Here is a 6381-nt window from a genome sequence, read left to right on the forward strand (position 1 = left end):
GTTTGATAATCCGCTGCGGCCCTCGGTCTCTTTTGCTGGTGGATCTTCTCCTGCCACATTTTGTCCTTCTACTAGACTTTTCATTGATATGCTTGGACACAGCACTCTGTGAACAGCCAGCCTCCTTAGCTATGAATTATTTTTTTTAGCTACCCATCCTATGAAGGGTATCAATGATGGTCTTCTGGCCAGTTGTCAAGTCTGCAGTCTTCCCCATATTGAACCCAACTGAGACAATTGAACCAAACTGAAGCAATTTCATGACGCCTAGAAAATAGTAGAACTACTCCCACAAACTAAAAAACTCCTTTCAAAAGTATACAAATTAATCTCAAGTACAAATTCAGTAAACTTACCAATAACAAAATGGGAAAAAGAACTCTGTGTCTACTGACAATGATTACTGGGCACAAATATGCAGAAATGCATTCTCAATGACAAAAAAAAAACAGTAATTTACAGCTAATCCAGTTCAGTTGCATAAAATGGGCGATTCAAAATCAAACATATGCACTCATTGTACTGAAAACGCTCCAGACACTTATTTTCACGCTCTTTGGTATTGTACACCCATACAGCGCTTCTGGTCACTAGTTACACAGAACCTTTCCTGTTTTGAAATGTGGGATTCCAATTTCTCCTAATATAGATTTTCCAAATAGACATGCTCAACCAATACTTGGACTTCTAGCAATTGCTAAAAAAAAAAAAAAAAATATTGTTAAACTGGAAAGATAAACAAGCTATTAACATTAACCAATGGCAAAATCTTGTCATATATAACACTCGAAAATATCTCTGCAAAACGTAATAAGCTATGGATAGGTTTAAGAAAAAGTGTTCACCTTTTATTCAACTGAAGCTTGATTCTTGTTTGCCTGGGAAAGAATGTCATCCAGAAATGTCATGTAATGTCAGGTGTAATATAAATGTAGTGTAATGTGACCAAATCATAGCTTCTCATTTTAGACCCCTGTGCACGCCATAGGGTCAATTGCATGTACTTGAACCCCTATCCTTCTGGATCTGCGATGTGGGCCTCTGGGGATGCTGGGCCTGTTCCCCCTACTCCTCTTGGGTCTGGTTGTCCTGGTCTCGTCCTGGTCACCAGTTTTTGGCTTGGGGGCCGTGCTGCTGCGCCGGGCCTGTGTCGTCCTCTTCCTTCTCCCTGGGGCCTCCACCGTGGTCATTGCCCATCTCTTTCTCGGGCTGTGTGGGGTCCATGGCTGACTTGGGGCCGTTCCAAGTTCCTTCCAGCCGGTCGGGCCGAGCCGGACTCGCAAGATTCCCGCCTCTTACTTCACACCTTTGCACGCTTCTACTACTCACACTGTACATACTTAACACATTGGGCACATTCACATCTCATTCAGGGTCCCCTGGGGGACTGGCACGAGGCATGATGGGGAGGGCACCAGGCCGGGTACTGGCACATCTGTGCTGGTTTCCGGTCTGGTTGTCCCCCGGCCCCTCCCTCCCATTGGGGCCCCGCCTTACTCTCCCCTCTCTCAGCACCCTGGCCATCCTTGCTCATGATGGATGCTTTTAACATAGGCTCGTTTTTGGTGGGCTATGACCGTTATTGGGTGGCGGCTGGTTACTGCGTTGGGCTCTGTTGGTGGCTGCGAACCCCATGCTCTCCTAGGGTGGTGGGGGCGGTGGCGGCAGTGGGGCATACTGCGTGGGGGGTCGGGGGGGATATTGGGCGTGGGGGACGGTGGGCCGGTTCCCGTGCCCCTCCCTTTGGGACTGGTCGGGGTGCTTCGGTTGGGCTGGGGATCGCCCTGGGGCCTGGGGAGAGGATGGCATCCCCCTGGTTGGGTCCTCCGCTGGACGAGCTCACCGGCTAGTTGTTGCGCGTTCTCACTGGCTGCCCCCCCAACCACAAATAAGATTGGTGTTCTGCTGTGGTTTGCAACCCTATTCCCCCTGTCCACTCGTTTGTTTGTCAAAATGTATATGTTCTATCGATAAAAAGAGGCCACCTGTCGATGGAAGGGGGTTATGCCATTTATGGGGGGCGGGGGGAGGGGGCTAGACAAGTCGAGACGAGATGAAGTCATTATGTCATGAATCATTATCTGTAAAAATGGCATTTGCTGGCTATTACCACTCTCTTGTGTTCCTGGTTTTTAAATTAATCCCTTATATTTTTGATACAAGAAATGCCAAGTTTAAACTGAAATCTATTTATATTTGTGTTTTATTTATTTGTATTTATGTTTGAAATTGTTTGTAGACAAAATGCAGTTTGACTCGGGATTTGAAGGTAAAGACGAGACTTACAACCCCAATTCCAATGAAGTTGGGATGTGTTAAACATAAATAAAAACAGAATACAATGATTCGCAAATCATGTTCAACCTATATTGAATTCAATCCACTACAAAGACAAGATATTTAATGTTCAAACTGATAAGCTTTTTTGTTTTTGGCTGAAACGCGTGCCCAAAAAGCTGGGACAGGGTCATGTTTACCACTGTGTTACATCACCTTTTCTTTTAACAACATTCAATAAACGTTTGGGAACTGAGACACTAATTGTTGAAGCTTTGTAGTTGGAGTTCTTTCCTACTCTTGCTTGATGTACAGCTTAAGCTGTTCAACAGTCCGGGGTCTCCGTTGTCGTATTTTACACTTCATAATGCGCCAGACATTTTCAATGGGAGACAGGTCTGGAGTGCAGGTAGGCCAGTCTTGTACCCACACTCTTTTACTACGAAGCCACGCCCATGCCATTGGCACTAACACAGCCCCATACCATCGCAGATGCTGGCTTTTGAACTTTGCGTCCATAACAGTCCGGATGGTTCTTTTCCTCTTTGCATCAGTCCATCTTAGATGAGCTCGTGCCCAGATAAGCCGGCGGCGTTTCCAGCTGTTGTTGATAAATGGCTTTTGCTTTGCATAGTAGTGTTTGAAGTTGCACTTACGGATGTAGCGCCGAACTGTATTTACTGACATTGGTTTTCTGAAGTGTTTCTGAGCCCTTGCGGTGATATCCTTTACACATTGATATTGGTTTTTGTTGCAGTGCCGCTTGAGAGATTGAAGGTCACGGGCATTCAATGTTGGTTTTCGGCCTTGCCGCTTACATGCAGTGATTTCTCCGGATTCTCGGAACCTTTTGATGATATTATGGACCGTAGATGATGAAATCCCTAAATTCCTTCCAATTGTACGTTGAGGAACATTGTCCTTAAACTGTTCAACTATTTTCTCACGCACTTATTAACAAAGAGGTGAACCTCACCCCATCTTTGCTTGTGAATGACTGAGCAATTCAGGGAAACTCCTTTTATACCCAATAATGGCACCCACCTGTTCACAAGCTTTAGATTAGACAGATAGATAGACAGATAGATAGATAGATAATGTTAGCTAACCTTTGCACATGACTATTTGTTATAACGAGTGAAATGAAAACGAGATACAAATTAATCAAGCAATCTTTGCATCTGTGTGTATTGGTGTGTGTGTGTGTGTGTGTGTGTGTGTGTGTGTGTGTGTGTGCATGTGGATGTATGTGGGGCGTCAGAGTTCAGGTGGGCAGAGGACAGAAGAGGTCGAGGGGGCAGAGCGGGCAGAGAGTTCAAATTCCTGACAGCCTGATGAATAAAACTGTCTTTGAGTCGGCTAGTCCTGGCCCGCAGACTCCGCAGTATCCGCAGTCTCCTCCCTGATGGAAGTAGACTGAAGAGGCCGTGTGATGGATGTGTGGCAGGAGGGAGACGATTTCTTCAGGACCAGGATGATGGTGGTGGCTTTGAAGCATGTGGAGACAACACAACACCCAATCAAGGAGGTGTTAAAGATGTCCATGAAGACATTTGTGAGTTCAGCTGCACAGCCCCTCAGAACACTACCAGGTATGTTATCTGGGCCCTGGGCTTTTCGTGTGTTGATCCTGTCGAGAGACTTTTCACGTTGTCCTGGGTCAGTGTCACCACATCCAGGAGGGGGTGGAGTCTTGTGTGCAGGGGTGCTGCTGTGTGCCTCTAAGCGAGCAAATAAGTCATTTAGCTCATTTAGCAGAGGTGGAGCTGTCTATGGTCTGTGGTGAGGGTTTATAGTCCGTAATGGTCTGAATACCTCGCCACAGACACCTGGTGTCACTACTGTCAATGAAGCGGTAGGCGATCTTCCTGGAGTACTCCCTCTTGGCCTCCCTGATGCCACGGGACAAATTGGCCCTGGCTGTCCTCAGGTCCTCCTCATCCCCAGATCTAAAAGCCGCGTTGCGAACCTTCGGACCCTCGTAATTTTGAGACGATCATACGTGATGTCACTCAGGGAAACAACAACAAATGTAGCAAGCAGCATTGATAATGTTGTGTGTGAAAAGAAAAGCAGAGGGTGACTTGCGGTGGGAGGAGTTTACTGTCTTATCTTAGTTTACAAGGTAGGTACGGACTAGCTAGCTTGCTCACCTGCATTCCAGATGTGTTGACAGCTCACACGTCATTTAAAATGAATAAGTAGCAGCCGGGCCAGCGTCAATTAGATAAATGGTGGCCACTGGCCAGACACAAGGGCGTACTGGCCTGTCTGTGACGCGCAAATGTTCTTGAACTCGACAATGCTGTGGATAATAGTGTGTCCTGTCTGTAAAAAGCAGTTAATTATGTTGCAGCAGACAGCCAATCCTATTGCAGCGGGTCACTTTTAACTCAAATCAATTTGTAACAATGATCAAGATGGCGCTCTCTCTCTGTCACTCTCACTCTCTCTCTCTCTCATGGCGTACAATAGACTACATTGAAAAAAGGCGTACTCCCGCAAATACGACAAAATGAAATTTTTAATCGCACAAGCTGAAATATCCCACCAATTTGGTCAGAGTCTCGAACCCTAATGTATATACAGTGGAACCTCAATATAACAGACTAAAAGAGGCGGGGGGGGGGGGGGGGGGGGTTGTCTGATATCGGCAATTTTCCGCTGGACTGAAGGGCTTAGCCATATGCACCCATATTACTTTACAGTACAAAATTATTTTTTTGGTTTGTTTTTTTCATGGCCTAAAATGCCCAGCAGAATGTTATTGTAAATACATTTTTAAAAAGCTTGAAAATGTTTGAAAGTTTCACCTTGTATCCAAACTTACCATGCCAGTGTACTTGTTCATGGTGACATTGTTGACGTACAGTACACATCATAGGCAAGTCGCTCTCATGAGCCACAAGGAATTAAGTGTGCGTCCTTGTCCCAAATCTGTTGCTATTGGCGAACGGCTTGACAAAAGAACCTTTGGCTGTACCAAAAATAGCATGTTCCAGACTCCAGATACTCGTGTTTTGTATTCACAAGAGTTAACACCCCAGCCATGCCGCTCTCTCTCTCTGTACAGCGCTCTATGCACAATAGACAATAGCCATTATCACCATGGCCGCCACGTCAATGCCGCACATTCAACATGGCCACCACGTAGGAATGGAAGGTACCTCTTTTGGACTTGGATGTAGTCATATTGTATATCTGTGACCCGGAAATACGTCAGTCCCATTCTCTACCAGCATTGAGCCACTGCCAGTAAACAACAGCGGCCAATTCTGATACTGAAAGAGCAGTGTAAGTGACAAATAGACACTATTTTTGGACACACGGTTCTGTCCTGACGTTTAGTTTTATCCGATTTCCGTTATTATTATCAAGGTTCCAGTGTGTGTGTGTTTATACATGGAACCAATACATCTTTTTAAAATTGTTTTATTTTGTCAATCACCAAAATTGGTTCAGTCAATTGAAAAGAATTTAACAATTAAAAGCCACATTTATCATGGTTCAAAATGTATTTCGTCAGTTTGTTTTCAACAGGTCAAGTTAAATGGAGTTAAGTGGGGTATGTGTCATGTGCTGCCCTGCAGTACCGTTTTGGAGCCTGGATGGCGCTTTGCGCCCTCTCGTCCTCTCTCTCCCCTCCCCTCTCTGTTTCAGCTTCTCCTCAAGCCATGCACCTGTCTCCAATCAACCCTCATCACCACCTACATTTAAGCCTGCCTGTTCCCGGAAATCCTCGCCAAAGTATTGCAGCCTCTCCTAGCGGTACCACGGCCCACCGTACTCATGTAAGCTACTCAACTCCTCGTTCCCTTGTTAACTCTTGTGTCTCCTCGTTCCCAGTGTTCCTGACCCACGTCATTCCTGCCAGCCCCCTATTCTGTCCACTGCCCGCCACCTGTCCACGCCGCCGCCTGTCAACACATCCAGGACCACTTCCATAACCTTTGCTCAATAAACTGTTCATCATTTTACATCAGCCTCCGCCTGCTCTTGGGTTCAGCTACATCCCACACCTGACAGTATCTTGTTTCAAAATGCCTTTTTAGGTACGTTTTGAGCCGTGTCAACTTAATAAATTATAATCATCCTTTATAATAG

Source organism: Phycodurus eques, chromosome 2, assembly GCF_024500275.1.
Source record: "Phycodurus eques isolate BA_2022a chromosome 2, UOR_Pequ_1.1, whole genome shotgun sequence".
Lineage (NCBI taxonomy): Eukaryota > Metazoa > Chordata > Actinopteri > Syngnathiformes > Syngnathidae > Phycodurus > Phycodurus eques.